The 15,773-nt window shown below is 37.4% G+C and overlaps 1 long non-coding RNA gene and 1 pseudogene across 1 annotated transcript in view; one reads left to right on the top strand and one right to left on the bottom strand.

The window, feature by feature from the left end:
* The window catches only part of LOC118470282 (uncharacterized), a 153,585-nt gene that overhangs the window by 31,260 nt on the left and 106,552 nt on the right, over window positions 1-15,773 (bottom strand). The gene's annotated exons all lie outside the window — the stretch shown is intronic.
* On the top strand, window positions 5,458-5,750 carry LOC111568462 (UPF0390 protein zgc136864-like; annotated as a pseudogene).

Here is a 15,773-nt window from a genome sequence, read left to right as displayed (position 1 = left end):
CTAAAAGTCTTCTGCTGCCACAACTCTACTAGGCTGTCTTCTTTGTTTAAATCCCACATATTTTTTTTTGATGCGTTTTGTCGCCACAATCTCTTTGGGTTCAGCTCCAGTGTGGCACTGATCAGTCCATCATTTCATCCTGCATTTCTATTGGTTAGTTAGTCCAGCAGCATTACACTGTGAGATGATCACCCCAAATTTATGACACTGTCAGAATTTTATGGCATCTTGTCTTTGGTCGCCGTGACAACAACCGTCCTTGAACCTGTCTCACAGTGCAATGTATTCTATTTTCATTTTTTTGAACAGATTTTGAACCGTTTTTTTCCCATTTTTTTTTACAGATTGTTTTTTACAGTGTAGAAATCACACAATATCCTAATGATTTCAGAAATGTTTGTATTTTCCGTCATGTCAGGGACCAGAATTGTTCTCCTGCTGACTGTTTTGAGGCAATAAAAGAACTGACCAGATACATACTGACCCTTTCATTAATTCCAATCACCTCAGCTGTTTTTATTCCAGTTTGTTTATTCATTGAAGCTTCTGTGTTTTAGGTAAAAACAAAGAGAGAGCGAAACAAAAAGATAATTCACACTCCAATTAAATCACAGGGTATCTCAGATATTAGTCTACATCTATTTCTGTTCCCATTAATGAAGGTCAGCTAAACAACCGCCACAGAGAAGAAAACAGTTCGTTGTTTGCTTTTTCTCTCGGCCAGTGGATTTTTGCTGCACACACAACCCATCGGGCCGAGTGCTTATTTTCTTAGTCCACATGCTGCCCTTCTCTTTCATATTGGCACTGGAAGCAGATCTGCTCCGTGGGGATTGAAACGCCGGCCTTGGAGGGGCTGAAGACAGACGGTAATCCTCCGGCAAACCCCAGCTCATCCCAGCCCATCATTACATCTCTGTGACCTGGAGCGCCACTTCCGAAACCTCCCCCTCCACTTTCTTTCTTCCCCTTCTTCCTCCCTCTCGGAGAGAAAGATGATGCTTCCCTCTGCCTTATTACCATTTCAAAGATTCCCCACAAAATCAGTCCACATGGCCCCGCATTAGACCGATGGCAGGGGGGCGCAGCGGCCTCCGAGAATCCCAACACCGAGATGATATTTCGCCGAAAACACGGGGGCAAGCATTCCTGACCCGACTTCAAAGTGTGGCAGTGGGGGAGAGCGAGGCGAGGCCGAACCGTCACACCCGGACGACGCTGCAATCGAGGCCAATAAAGAGACACATGCACGGATTCGCCAAGTGGAAAGGAAGGGCTTCTTAATGATTCTCTCTTTCCATGATTCAATACTTTCTTGTCGCGGCACTCCACTTTCTATAGGGGCCTCTCTGTTGAATAACCACCAAGTCATTTTGTTGGCTTTGAATGCTTTGAGCTGAATGTAAGTTCATTTAATTTGCTGGCGCTCACTCAAACTCTGATTTAAGCTGTTAGCCAATTTAATATAAGTGGCTGCATTGTGTCTGGGGTGCATTTTAAGCAGGAGTAAATCTGATTTTTCCCGTACAGAAGTATCTTTACTGACATTTAGGGGAATGTTGCTCTATTCTCAGTTGTCACAAATAGCGGGGCTGCGAGCGATCTGCTTTCAGAGCCAAGCTGAAACATGATAATAACACTCAACAATGACTCAATGTCTCCTGTGAAACTACAAAGACAGGCATGAAGGTGAACTGCTGAAGATTTCTCTTAAGAAAAAAAAAATAAAGTTCTCCTCGCCTACTTCAAAAGCTCCCATCTTGACATACACGACAGTGATGTGATTTCATATTAAAGGAATACTCCAAAAAAAAAGAAACTTGCCCATTTATTTTTCAATTCTAAAGGAATGAAATTGGTGAGAGGATAAATAATGCTGACGCCTTTTTTTTTATAACGCCGTGTGCAAGGACATTCATTCCATCTGGGGTGTGATTGAAAAGCCCCACTGCCCCGGGTTCACAGCACTATTACATGGCACTGTGTCTGGGTTTTTCATCTCAGATGGGTATCTGGGGGCCGACACTGGAGACAGATAGGATATCAGAGCCAAGGATGATACAAGGATCGCCTCTGAAAATCAATCGGCAGACAGTCCCACATTGGTCTCGTCTATTTATTTCTGCATCGCTCTGTGAGGACCATCATCAGTCCGACACACAAAGCCAGACCTGGTCCCACAGTGACACGTGTGAAATCCTATTATTTAGCTCCATGTTCCCAGCACATGATCACCACGCTGAAGGGTATTCACAATCTACCCATGTCTGCATGTGGTTCATTCCATATAGATTCACATGAATGTTGAAAAGTCACGTTTTCCCCTTTCTGGTTTGTTCTGTAGCTAGATGATCCAAACAGACTCTGCAGGAGTTTATTTCCTACCTGGAGTTCAAAACCTTCTAGGAAGGAACGGTCAGGTGACCACTGACAAAGCAGGATATATGCAGGATGCTATGTTTTTATTATTTCTTGGATTTTCTCTAATTTAGTTTTATCTGTTCAGGCCTCTAAAAAAGCAAACAGTCCTTCTCACACTAGGAAACCCGTCACAAGTGGTTGCAAGTAGATATCGCAAAGGTCTCCAGCCAACAGCAAAGGAAACCAGGAGTACTAATCCCATCACTTTCAGCATAAAATCACAGTAATGAGACAATTTTTTCCAGTTTCAAATCACCTAGAGGTCAAAATATTTAAAGGGAGGACCTCTATTTACAGCGCTAAAAAAATAAACTAAACTAAAATGTTATGGTTTCAATGTTCGAATGTTTGATTTTAATTTCAGAATGTTTTGATTTGAACTTCTGAATGTTATGACTAAAACTTCAAAATGTTATTGATCACATTTTAGAATGTTAAGATTGGAATATTAGAATCTTATTATCTTAATTTTTGGAATGTTTTCAATTAAATTTCAGAATGGTATTATTTGACTTTCAGAATATTATGGTTTGAATGTAAGAATGTTATGTTTCAAATTTTAGAATACAATATTTTGAATTTTGGAATACTGTCACTTGAATTTAAGAATACTATGATTAGAATTTTGGAATGTCATAACGAAAATATTTAGAATGCTATAATTGGAATTTCAAAACGTCATGATTAGAAGATTAGAATGTTATGATTCAAATTTGAGAACATTATGTGTTGAATCTCAGCATGTTATGATTTGATTCTAAGCGTGTTATGATTTGAATTTTCAAATGTTTTCATTTGAATCTTAGAATGTCGTGATTAGAATTTTGGAATGTTATGATTCGAATTTCAAAATGTGACGACTTGCGTTTGGGAACAGTATGATTGGAATGTTAGAATGTGATGATTTTCAGGTTAGAAATGAAAGATTTCATTTTCAGAACGCTATTATTTGAATTTTAGCATGTCATAATTCAAAATTTAGAATGTTATGATTTTAATTTTAGAACGCTAGAATTCTATAATTTGAATCTTTGAATGTTATGATTGAAATTTTGGAAAGTTGCCATTTTAATGTCAGACTGTTATGATTAGAATTTTGGAATGTTATGATTTGAATATTAGAACTTTATTATTTGCAGGTTAGAATGTCCCAATTAGAATTTCAGAACGTTGTTATTTAATTATGATTTTAATTCAGTTTTACATGTTCAGGCTGCTAAAAATAGTCTATCTTGGGTAGAAATGTTTGCAGCCCTACAACATAGAAAACCGCTTACATGGGGTCACATGTAGAAACTGCAGAGGTCCTAAAGCCAAAAGTGACAGGAAATATTGTTCTACATCATTATTGGTTCATCATGCAATTTCTCTGTGCTGCAAATCCCATCATCTTTATCATAAACTCTGTAATTAGGTCAGTTTGACAGCTTCAAATCTTAAATTATTAGACAAGTGTTAAAACTAAGGGTGTAACTGCATGTAAATGGGTCTGGAACCATTCAGCATGCAGCACTCGTTTCAGGATGGGACTCACTTTCTTGGGCCTGTGATCCAGATTGTCAGAAGTCTATTTATGTCTCCATAAGTGTAGCTGAAGTTCCACCCGAATGTTTGGCGTTGCATCACATAGCGTGTGAGCAGGAGCCTTGGAAGGCTGGTGGACGCCGTGTGAGTTTTATTAAACAGGTACGACTGGGTCTTAACTCATGCAGCACGTTTTAATCAACCTTCCTGCAGCCACAACCTGAGACTCCTCTGCTCACAGTGTTCAGGCCGACGTCTGGGTCCAGACAAAAGGAGAGAAAGGCTGCAGTGTTCTGCATAATTCTTATGCTATAATGCTTAATTTAAGTTCATTATGAATATGCTGCACTTGACTAAGCTTGATTTTTTTCATTAAATAGTGATCCTACACCGGCCAAAATCTCTTCTTGTGCAGAAATTGAAGGTATTTACTGTTAGAGAAAGAATTAAGGTTAAATAGCAACATTTAATTGTTTCATTTTTTCAAAAAAATAAATGATGATGTTAATTTAGACATTTCTTTGGTTTCTTGAGCACTACTACTACTACTACTACTGATACTACTATTACTAATACTACTACTACTATTACTAATACTACTACTACTACTACTACTACTACTACTACTCGCTCGGTTGTTTCTGTGTTTTGATTAAGTGCAAACTAAGTTACAAATCAAGGCCAGAGTTTATGACTTGACTGTGTTCAAATGTCTAAAAAGTTTCTTTAAAAATCTTCAAAAAAATCATCAAGAGAAGTCAGCATTCGGAGGGCAGCAGGATTTATTTGTTGACAAAAATCCAGGAGTGATTCTTAGCAGTGATAACACCCCAAGAAGAACTGAAGTTATTGAGCTGTGCACCGTCTTTTATGCTGGGATTGTTGGTCATTTTTCCACACCTATAGGGCATATGATAGGAGTGACAGTTCTGACACCATTATATCTTTCTTAATCTATTGGTCAGATCATGTCACCAAATATCATGTTTCATCGTCAGATTACATTTCACAGTGGGCAAGAATATTAAGTTATCATTAGGTCATGTTTCACAGAGAACATACCCACACATGTTCAGACTTTCTGCTCCACATCTTACCGTTACTATTTCATGATAGATTTCATGCATATTATTTCAATATATGTGAAAAGTTATAATACATTAAGTTTACACCATTATGTTTTGAGTACATATGTTTACTTCTGGTCTTCAGTCTAATAGTATTTACCATAATTATATAAGCTCTTATTTTTAGCACATCGTACCCAAAAAATACTACACTACAGTTTCCGCTGTTGATCGCTGGTCACCGTAACCCCGCCCCCAGCCCATGACGTACTCGGTTCTTAATTCTGGCCCAGCAAAGAGTTGGTGCCTAAAAAGCACCAGTTTCTGGAGCCTGGAGCTGGTGTGTGGTTGGTGGAAACACAAAGAAGTGGTGCCGGAGGAGGAAGTCGACCTCCATTAATCCGAAGAAGAAGAAGATTCGCTTTGTGTACTTCCGTGTGGCAAAATGGCTCAAGGTGCACAGTAATTTAAAGCTCAGCATCCAGGAGCATCTAAAAAACACCAACGAAACAAGCAGAAAGGACCAAAGAAAGGACAGAGGATCATTGCACCTAAGAAGGCTCAAGTGGTTCAGCAACAGAAGCTGAAGAAGGGTTTAAGGTTGCCATCAGGAACAAGACTGAGCAGGAGGTGACCCAGAAGGCCAGCTCATCTCTCCACAAGCCGCTGAGTGTCATTAAAGAGCCTGAAGGTAAAGAAAACCCAGGAGCAGCCCGGCCTGGAACCAGCAACAAATAGGACACAACTGTGCACCTGAATCTCAATATAAGATTATAATATGAACTTATTTTTAGGATGGATTTTATGACTTATTTCATGATGCTCCTCTATTTTAATGTTTGCTGATTTTGTATGTAAAGTGTCTTTGAGTGTTTTGAAAAGCGCTATACAAGTAAAACGTATTATTATTATTACTACTACTACTACTACTACTACTACTACTACTACTACTAATAATAATAATAATAATAATAACAATAATAATAAATAATAAGTCAGGCACTGGCTCCAAACTAGTGCTGGAACCAGCCTGGTGGAAAAGGGGCCCATTTATCCTTTTTGGGTGGAAGCAAAGTCATGTGATGCATTAAATGCTCCCTTTAACATAAACACACACAGTCTGAAGAAGAAAGTTAACAAAGAAAGCATCCATCGTCTCTAATTGGGGTTTTAGGTTTTGTTGAGCCAGCTTGCACAAAGAAAGTCTGGCTAGGTTGAACTTGAACAAAGCATTACTTATTTTTGATTGAATTGCCTGGAAAACTGGTTCGTCATTAGTCAAAAAGGCCTACATTTCACTTAAAAACACACAAAAAAAACTGCCACCTTTGCTTTAGATTTGTAAACTGGCATGCATGGATTGAAACATCAGTAAGATTAACAAATTAAGTTCATCATGAACAAGCTGAACTAAACCGGCAGCCTCTACAGTCTCTATACATTCGCTCTCAGGTTCAGCGTACAGCAGTGAATACAACAAGGTCACAGCTCCTCTCTGAAGTAATTAGCTGAGGTAAAGTGAGGCAGACTGAGCGAGGCGACAAACAAATGATTATTTTTATCATTTAGCATCATAAAAGATATTTCTCTGCGATATTTCAGGGCAAAGCCGTTCAAGGGTGGAAACTTTTTATGGTTTTTCAGAGAGCCTTCTGCTTGGTTCTTGGCTCTGCGGGTCAACAGCAGCTTTTCATACACTTCCACCTCTCCATGCCCTTCTGCAGAAAGCTGTCTGTAAAGCAAAGACATAAAGTCTGCTCTGATAACAGTGTGACCTTTCAAATGCCTGAAAAAAACTGCAGAAATATTCCTCATTCTAGTGCGCGTTAAACCTAAAGGTTAACGACACTACTCCATCTAGAGCCGTCCTTCCAGCCCCTCGCTTGGCCACGGTCCAAGCAGAGGAAAGTCTGCAAACGAAACACTTTAACTTCTGGAGAATTACAAGGATTAATCATCTTCCAGGCAACTCGGGCAAATAAATAAATAGGAGAAGCTTTTCGGTGGGCGCTTATGAGTGGAGAGGACAGTAACAGGTTGCTGAAGCTCAGAAACTGCCCTGAAATACAACCGAACAAACAGAACTGGTGCAGGTTAATTAGTAATCTAGGGGCACAAACCAGAAAAATGCATGGATTAGCTGTGTACACTTAAAACCCTTATTTCTTCTTAAAAAATCCATTCCACACTCAGGATTTGCTCAACAAGGTCTTGCCTGTTAATTAGAGCAGTTATTGTGCTGTAGATAATGCGGAGAAGACAAGTTTGATGGGACTAAATAATACTATATTTCTATCCCTGTTGCTGTTTAGCGTTGTCAGACAGAAACAAAGGATTCACTGATTTTCTGCTACCATGAAGGAAAAACATGCTTAGTCAGTTTTAAAACTGTATTAATAGATTTTTGTTTAACCACTTGGGGCCAGCCTAAGCTATAAGCTCAACATTTACATATTATCCACTTGTAAAATCAATATGGCAAACATATTAACAAGCAGCTGCATGTTTATGCATTCAGAAGCCACATTAGCATTCATTTGGACTCATGTTTTTGGCCACTCGATGGTTTTAAGTCAAATATTCAGTCGTCTTTAGCTCCATTTTGGTCTCAACCGACTTCTGAAAGAAATATTTACCTCTAACCAGCATTCCCATGAGCAAAGTGTCCAAGGTTGTTGGTTGTAAAGTTAAAACAGGATGCTGAAAGATGCTGAAATATGCTCAGTGGAGCTGAGGGACCAACGCACTGAAGGGTGGTAACTGACTGTAGGTCTATCACTAACATAAATGTGAATATTTCCTGGTTTCTTTACTTTTTCTATGATAGATAGATAGATAGATAGATAGATAGATAGATAGATAGATAGATAGATAGATAGATAGATAGACAGACAGACAGACAGACAGACAGACAGACAGACAGACAGACAGACAGACAGACAGACAGACAGACAGATAGATAGCTTAAACCTTTATTCATCCCGCAGAAAGGAAATGACCGGGGAAATAGACCAAGAAACCAAAAAAAAGAAAATTAAAAAATACTTGATTGAGAAAATACCTTTAAATCCAGCCTGATTTCACATGTATGTGTCAAATACACTTCTACTACAAAAAAAAAAAAAAAGTCTAACGCAGGGATGTCCTGCATGCCTGTTATACTTCAATACAAACCAGGGGTGTCCAACATGCAGCCCGCGGGCCAAAAGCGGTCCTCCAGAGGGTCCAATCCGGCCCTCAAAATGTAAAAATTTCTAGACCATGACAAGTTGTTTTGATCATAAAATACTGTGTTGCCCATGGTTCTTTTGCCATTTTGTGTCTCATTTTTGTAATATTTTGTCTTGTTTTTTTGTCAGATTTTCGTCATTTGTCTCAATTCAGTTCGATTCAATTTTATTTTATTTATATAGCGCCAATTACAGTCACATTGTCTCAAGACGCTTTACAGAACCCATATGGCTGAACCCTCATGCTTTTGTCGTTTTATGTTTCCTTTTTGTCTCGCTTATGTTGTTTGTCTTTTTTGTCATTTTGCTTCTCGTTTTTGTCATTTTTTCTCATTTTTGTGGTTTTGTGTCTTTTTTTGTCTCGCTTGTGTCATTTGTCCATTTTTTGTCACTTTGTAACTTTTTTGTCTAATATTTTCTTGTCTCTTTTTTGTTTTGTTTCGTGTCGTTTGTCTCATTTTTTGTTGTTTAGTGTCTCCTTTTTGTCATTTTGCGTCTCATTTTTGTAATATACTGTCCTGTTTTTGTTGTATTTTGTCTTTTTTTTCTCTGACTATTGTCATTTTGATTATAAAGTAAAATACTAGATCATTCAATTCCAGACACCTGTGGCTAAATGTTTTGTTTCTTTGTAGATAAATTGTGATCTGGAAGTTGTAACGTGGAAATGATAAACTGAAGCTGAATGTTGATGAAATTGAATTTATTTTTCTTAAGAAATTTCAGGTTGTTCATGATGTTTTATAGAAAAAAAATTCCTTTAATGTGAACATTTTCAGAATTTACTTTTTGGCACTAAAACAAAGGAAACATTTGGAATTGTGGTTATTTATAGGTTATTATGCTGTGATTTTACTCGAGATCAAATTGGGCTGAATGTGGAACCTGAACTAAGATGAGTTTGACGCTTCTGCTCTGAAGTGTAAAGCTTCAAAGTTCACGAGGCACCTTCAACTTCCTCCTTGTAAACTTTCCCAGTGACTGGAAAAAGCAGCTTTTACCAGATGGATGTGTCGTGTGCAGTGTACCAGACAGCGTGGAAACAAAACCTGAATGCTAAAACGCTTTTTTCGGCTCATGGAATTTATATTTAATGAATGGGCATCATCTTGGTATCTGGTATCCAGCAGCTATAACACATTCATAAGCTGTACTTAGCCACAGTATAGCTATGAAATGTTAATGTCAGCATGCTAACATCCTCACAGTAGACCAGTAAAAACTATAAAACTATCTGACTAATTGATGAAAAACCAACAGGTTACTTGAAAATATAAACTATTTCTAGTTTCAGCCTGATTCCACATATATGTAGTGGTTTAAAACACTATTAATGCAAAAAACAAATATTTCAAGGGCGTACAGTTACTATATTATAGATGAAGACAAGTGGCTTTTCAAAATGTTGTGACAGAACTGTTCTATTGCTCTACAGCAGAGGTGTCAAAATCATCTTAGTTTAGGTTCCACATTCAGCCCAATTTGGTCTCCAGTGGACCAGACCAGTAAACTTCCAGCTCACAGTGTGTCTACAAAGGAACAAGACATTTAGTCACAGAAATCTGGAACTGAACAATATAGCATTTTACTTTATGATCAAAATGACAGAAGTCAGACAAAAAAAGACACAAAGCAACAAAAACAAGACAAAATATTACAAAAATCAGACGCAAAATGACAAAAGTGAGAAACAAAATGACAAACAATGAGACAAACAACACAAAAGATAACAAAAAAGAGAAGAATTCTGACAAAAAAGTTACAAAGCAACAAAAAATGGACAAATGACAAAAACAGGACAAAAACATTCCACAAAAGACACAAACGAGACCAAAAATTACAAAAGTGAGAAACAAAATGACAAGTGAGACAAAAAAACACAAAAAGACAAAACCATGAGACGAATGGCCAAAGTCAGACAAAAAACAACAAAAACTAGACACTTTGAGGGCCGAATTGAACCCTCTGGAGGGCCGCTTTTGGTCCATGAGCCACATGTTTGACAGCCCTGCTCTACAGACAAACAGTATGAGGAAAATCCTGCTCTGTTTTTTTTACTGTTTTGACTCTCGCACATTGGACAGGAACTGAAAGAATGGCAGTGAGGTGTTAAGTGCTGACTTCCTTGACTTTAAGGGTGTCTGAGGTTGTTCACATCATTATTGGGTGGAGCGTTGATCCAAACGTATTTAAACTAAAGGTTTTGAGGGTCAAACAGTAGAACGTTCTTGCCTTGCCAAGTCAGTCACCTGACTCCAATCCAACACATTCAAGAAACCTCAAATCAAAGCTGGGAGTCAGAACTTCAGCCTCGACAGTCAAGTGTTTCATTTCAAATCCACAATGATCCTGTTCAGAGCCACATCAACAAAGACCGATGCCAGTAAATGTCAAATGGGAAGGAGAGTATTGGCAGCGCTTCCTCGCGAACCCACCTCCTCATTGCCTGTAAATACAAAGTCAATAGCACATGTGGTGACCTGGTTACTGGATACTGTCCAGGTTTTAGTTTTATTCTGGTTTAACTGGTAACACAAATATGTGAGACCCCCAAATGCCAACAAAAAAAACACATTAAAGAATGTTCCTCCACACAACAGCTGCTCACTGATTAGTTTAATGATCCAATTTAGAGCTAAATTTGTCATCATACATATGAAGATTACAGCTTAACTGTGTGAATATGAACCAGTATTAACTGCAACCCTTTAGAAGTTTCAATATTTCTGCATAAATATAACCTCAAGTGTCATTAAATTTTCACTAAAGTCCTAAAAGTATAAAAAGAGAACCGTATTAAACAACTGAGATAAAAATATTAGACTCGGTCAATTATTTATTGAGGAAAGTCTGAAAATCTACTGATGTTTTAGGTCATTCTAGGTTTATACTGAAATAGAGAGAATCCTGCAGAGTTCGTAAACTTTAAAGCAAAAATGTACAAAATGATTGCGTCTGAATGAACTGAATGTAAAGATATAGTGGGGAAACTTCAGGAAAATTATTAGATTTACATGAAAAAGTTGATACCGGTAGCTCATGTTGGCTTAAAAACAGCTTGAAAACAGGTAAAATGGTTAGCAGCAGGTGCTCACATAGAAAATAGTCACAATAATACAGGAATAGAGACATAAGAACAGCATGGACAGAGAGCTGAGGTTAAATGGGAAAGCACACATGAGAGTTTCTAAAAGTTTCTGTACTTCCATGTTGACACTAAGCAGCTCTTCATTCAGGGACCTTAGGGATTCTTGGCGTAAACACAGCAGGAGTTCTGCATTTTAAAATTTAAATATTTAGTGAAGATGGAATCTCAGGCACTCACGTTTCGGTTCCTTAAGTTTAAGAACTTTAAGTTCTTGGCTTACACTTGAGACCTGAGGGTTTTGGAGATCCTGGTTGTTGGTTTTTATAACTTTTGGACAAGTTAGCTGCTGCTGCTGCTGCTGCTGCTTGTTTCCAGTAGTTTGCTGGAGTTTTGGGACAATTTACCCCCAATTTCAGTATAATCTGGTCTGGGATCTTGGCCTTAACTGATGTTGGAACTTTTTTTTTTTTTTTTAAGTAATGTGAGGTCTTTAATCGCAAACCTCCTGATCTTCTAGCAGATTGACTGGGGCCGTCATGATAACGTGTCAAATTTACAAGTTAAAATCTACATGCTACCAATTATTACAGAAGTACCTGGAGCAGCAGAACGAAACCTTCTAGCCCTTGAAGCTCATGTTAGCTACAGATATCAAAACAATTTCACCCCCACTTCTTTTAGCTTTTGTTTTGTTTTTTTCACTACAAAGTGTTATTACCATCAGGGTAAGTTGTTGCTCTACCAGTCTCCATTTCGTTTCCGTCTGTTTCCCCATCAGATCACATGAGGTGCTGCTCCGCTCCCTGTTTGTTCCCTTGACTCAGTAATCTGAATAATATTATTGTCTGTGTGATGCACCATTATTCTCCAGTCTTGTAGTGTGTGCTAGTGATGGGCGGATTGATATATTGATACCGGCACATCACCCATTTTGGTATCAACTACTCCATTAAAGTATCGATTACGAATTAATAAATGTGAAATAAAAGTGCATATGTCAATTCCAGATATTTTAAGGTAACTTACTCCAAAGGTATGGTTAGTTTGACAGAGTAAAAGTTCAAATGTGCACTTTTTTGGTCTTTTTTAGCATTTTATTTGATTCATATTTATGTTATGTTATTATTTATTGATGGTAAATGCATTGATTTCCATTTCTGTCAGGATCATTTCAGTGTTTTGAAAGCAATGCTGCTCAGCAAAAGTTCAAAGAAAGCTCAAATGTGTTTAGTTTCATTTAATTCATATTTCTGTTAATTATTTGTTTAACTTTTATATTTTGAACTGGGCACATTAAAGTATTTGATTTGTTTTTAAGGGTATTAATATTATGATTGAGAAAAAATTCACCAATAAGAAACCACCGATAATCGGTATCAAATATTTTATGTAAAAAGTGATCGTATTTTATCAGATCTTAACCCTCGTGTCGTCCTGCAGGTCAAAATTGACCTGGTTTAAAGTTTGAAAATGTGGAAAAAAAATATTTTCACAGTGAAACTTCTGATGTCCACATTTTCAACATTTTTGGGAAATCTTTGAACATTTTTTGGTGGAAAAAAGAAATGTTAAAAATGTTTCTTAAGAACATTCACATAAAAATCAACCAAAATCCAGCGAATTTCACTGGATTTTGGTTGATTTTTATCTGAATGTTCTTAAGAAAATACTAGAAGTTTCACTGATATATATGGAATCACTTTAGATGTTTTTAGGATTTTTTTTTGGAAGATTTTTACAAATTTTTTGAAAATATTTACAAGAATTTTCTTGCCAAATTTGGGGGATTTTTTTTTTTTTTAAATAAAACTTTTAAGGGAGACTTTTAAGGAATTATTGGAATTTTCTTCCTTAAGGTTTTGCAAATTTTCAGAAATTTAGGGATTTTTTTTGCTGAATTTTTGGATTTTTTTCAAACAAAGAAACAATATTTTTTGGTGCCTCTAAATGAGAGCAACAGGAGGGTTAAAAGTGTGGGGTATCTCCGATCACTACTGTGTGCATATTTGAGATTAGACAGAAGAATATGTGTGAAGTTGCTCCTTTTGTGTGATGCAACCTGATTTCAGAATCTTTTAGGATTTTAAAACGTCTGTGGAGAAAGCCCATCCTGAGCTGGATAACTGCTGGCTTCAGCTTCAGGTTTAACACATGGACAGAAGACCGCTATCAATCTCCTGAGCCTCTTTCCCGGAATGTTGAACTACTTCTCTCAAGTAAAAACCTGCATTTCTGCTCTGACTGGACTCCTATTGAGAAATAACATCATGACAAACAGGCCTATCACTTTCTGCCGTGTTTATTTTCAGAATGGTTTATGTAGGAGTTCTGCAACTTAACATGAGAGCCTGTTGACTTAAAAACAGATTTAACAGACACAAATTCAACCTGCCTCTATTCTTTGTGGGAAAAGGTCAATTTATTGGGCATTCTTTATTTTCTTCTTGTGTATTTAGATGGCGTTGAAGTGCAGTGTGAGGTACGAAGTGGAGGAAAGCTGCGGTGAGCTTCGATCCTTCAGGGCTCACATGTGTTTCCAAAGGCAGGGAAACCTATCTGGGCGGAGATAATGATTGTTTATGTGAAATTTATATTATATAGTATGTGAAGCAATAACAGGAAAGACTGACTTCAGCGCTACATATGCATTTCAATGTGGTCTCTCATCACTCACTCTGAGAAAGTAACAGCGGTCGGCTTTAAAGGCTAACTCAGCATGATACCACCGCCATATTAAACAGATCCTGGAACAGCTCTGCGCAGCGTATTGCCTTACACAGAAAATTCCCTTTGACCTTGAGATGATCTGGGATAAGCCGAGAGGTATGCATCTGTCAGTGGCTTGGATAGTATATCCAAAACTTTACCGCTTCTGCTGCTATTGAAAAACATCTCTGTCTTTTTATGGAGAGAAGCATTTAGGTGAAACGATACCGCACCACTGACATGAGTCGTAAAATGCCGTTTTTATGGTTCTGTCTTCTCTTTCTCAGACTCATGCAGTGTTCTCCCAGCCACACACACACACACACACACACACACACACACACACACACACACACACACACACACACACACACACACACACACACACACACACACACACACACACACACACACACACACACGCTGAAACCACACACACAATTATTATCACAGCTTTCCAGAGGCAGCAAACCAGCTGCTGTTTCACTTGATCTTTTATAATGAGAACAGCAGCAAAAGAGTCGGTAATGACATCTCAGCTCGCGACGCTATTCCAACACTTCCCGTAGCTTGACCCGAGAGTTGCTGAGAAAACTCCGGCTCCGGCTCGCAGTGGAAAAAAAAAGTTTAAAGACTGAATTATACACAGCCAATAAGAAACGCAGCAGGGGATTGTATTAGGGTCTGATTGACGTTTACTGGATGTGACAATATTGCCAGCTGTAGATTTTGTACGACGGGATCCAAAACGTGGGACTGCTTTGCTGCCAGGCTGCCTGAACACAGGAGATAGTATTAATAAAAGTACAGTAAAGATGGTTGGAGCTTCAGTCCTTACTGTTACTGTGTGTACAATTCAGTGTACTTATGGTCTGACACTTCATTAATAGCAAGAAGGAATGTTTGATAGTTTCACTAACCCTAACCCCTTCACTTCACAAAATACTAGATTGTTCATTGTTCTTTTGTCATTTTGTGTCTCATTTCTGTAATATTTTGTCTTGTTATTGGTCTGACTTTTATCGTTTTTCTCATGTTTTTGTCGTTTTGTTTCTCGTTTTTGTCATTTTGTGTTTCCTTTTTGTCTCACTTTTTTTTGTCTCATTTTTGTCATTTTGTGTTTGCTTTATTCATTATTTTCTGTATAGTTTTTGTTTTTTTGTCATTTTTTGTCTCAATTGCCCATTTTTTTGTCGCTTTGCAACTTTTGTCAAATTTTTTGTCTTATTTTGTTTTGTTTTGTGTAGTTTGTCTAATTTTTGTCGTTTTGTGTCTCATTTTTGTAATATTTTGTCTTGCTTTTATTGTTTTTTGTCTGACTTTTACAGTTTTCTCACGTTTTTGTTGTTTTGTTTCTCCTTTTAGTCCATTTGTGTTTCTTCTTTGTCTTGCTTGTGTTTTTGTCTCATTTTTGTAATTTTGTGTTTTCCTTTATTCATTGTTTTCTGTATCGTTTTTGTTGTTTTGTTTCATGCTTTTGTCATTTTTTTTGTCTCAATTGCCCATTTTTTTGGCGCTTTGTGACTTTCTTGTCAAATTTTTTGTCACTTTTTTTGGTATTGTTTTGTGTCTCATGTTTGTAATGTTTTGTCTTGTTTTTGTTGTTTTTTGTCTTTTTTAAAGCCAAATACCAGATTTTTCAATTCCAGATAGCTGTGACTAAATGTTGTGTTCCTTTGTAGACAAGTTGTAATGTGGAAATGATAAACTGAGGCTGAATGTTGTTGAAATTGAATT

The sequence above is a fragment of the Amphiprion ocellaris genome, chromosome 12 (genome assembly GCF_022539595.1).
Source record: "Amphiprion ocellaris isolate individual 3 ecotype Okinawa chromosome 12, ASM2253959v1, whole genome shotgun sequence".
Classification (NCBI taxonomy): domain Eukaryota; kingdom Metazoa; phylum Chordata; class Actinopteri; family Pomacentridae; genus Amphiprion; species Amphiprion ocellaris.
Note: the sequence above shows the minus strand (reverse complement) of the source record. Positions and strands in the feature narration are given on the sequence as shown.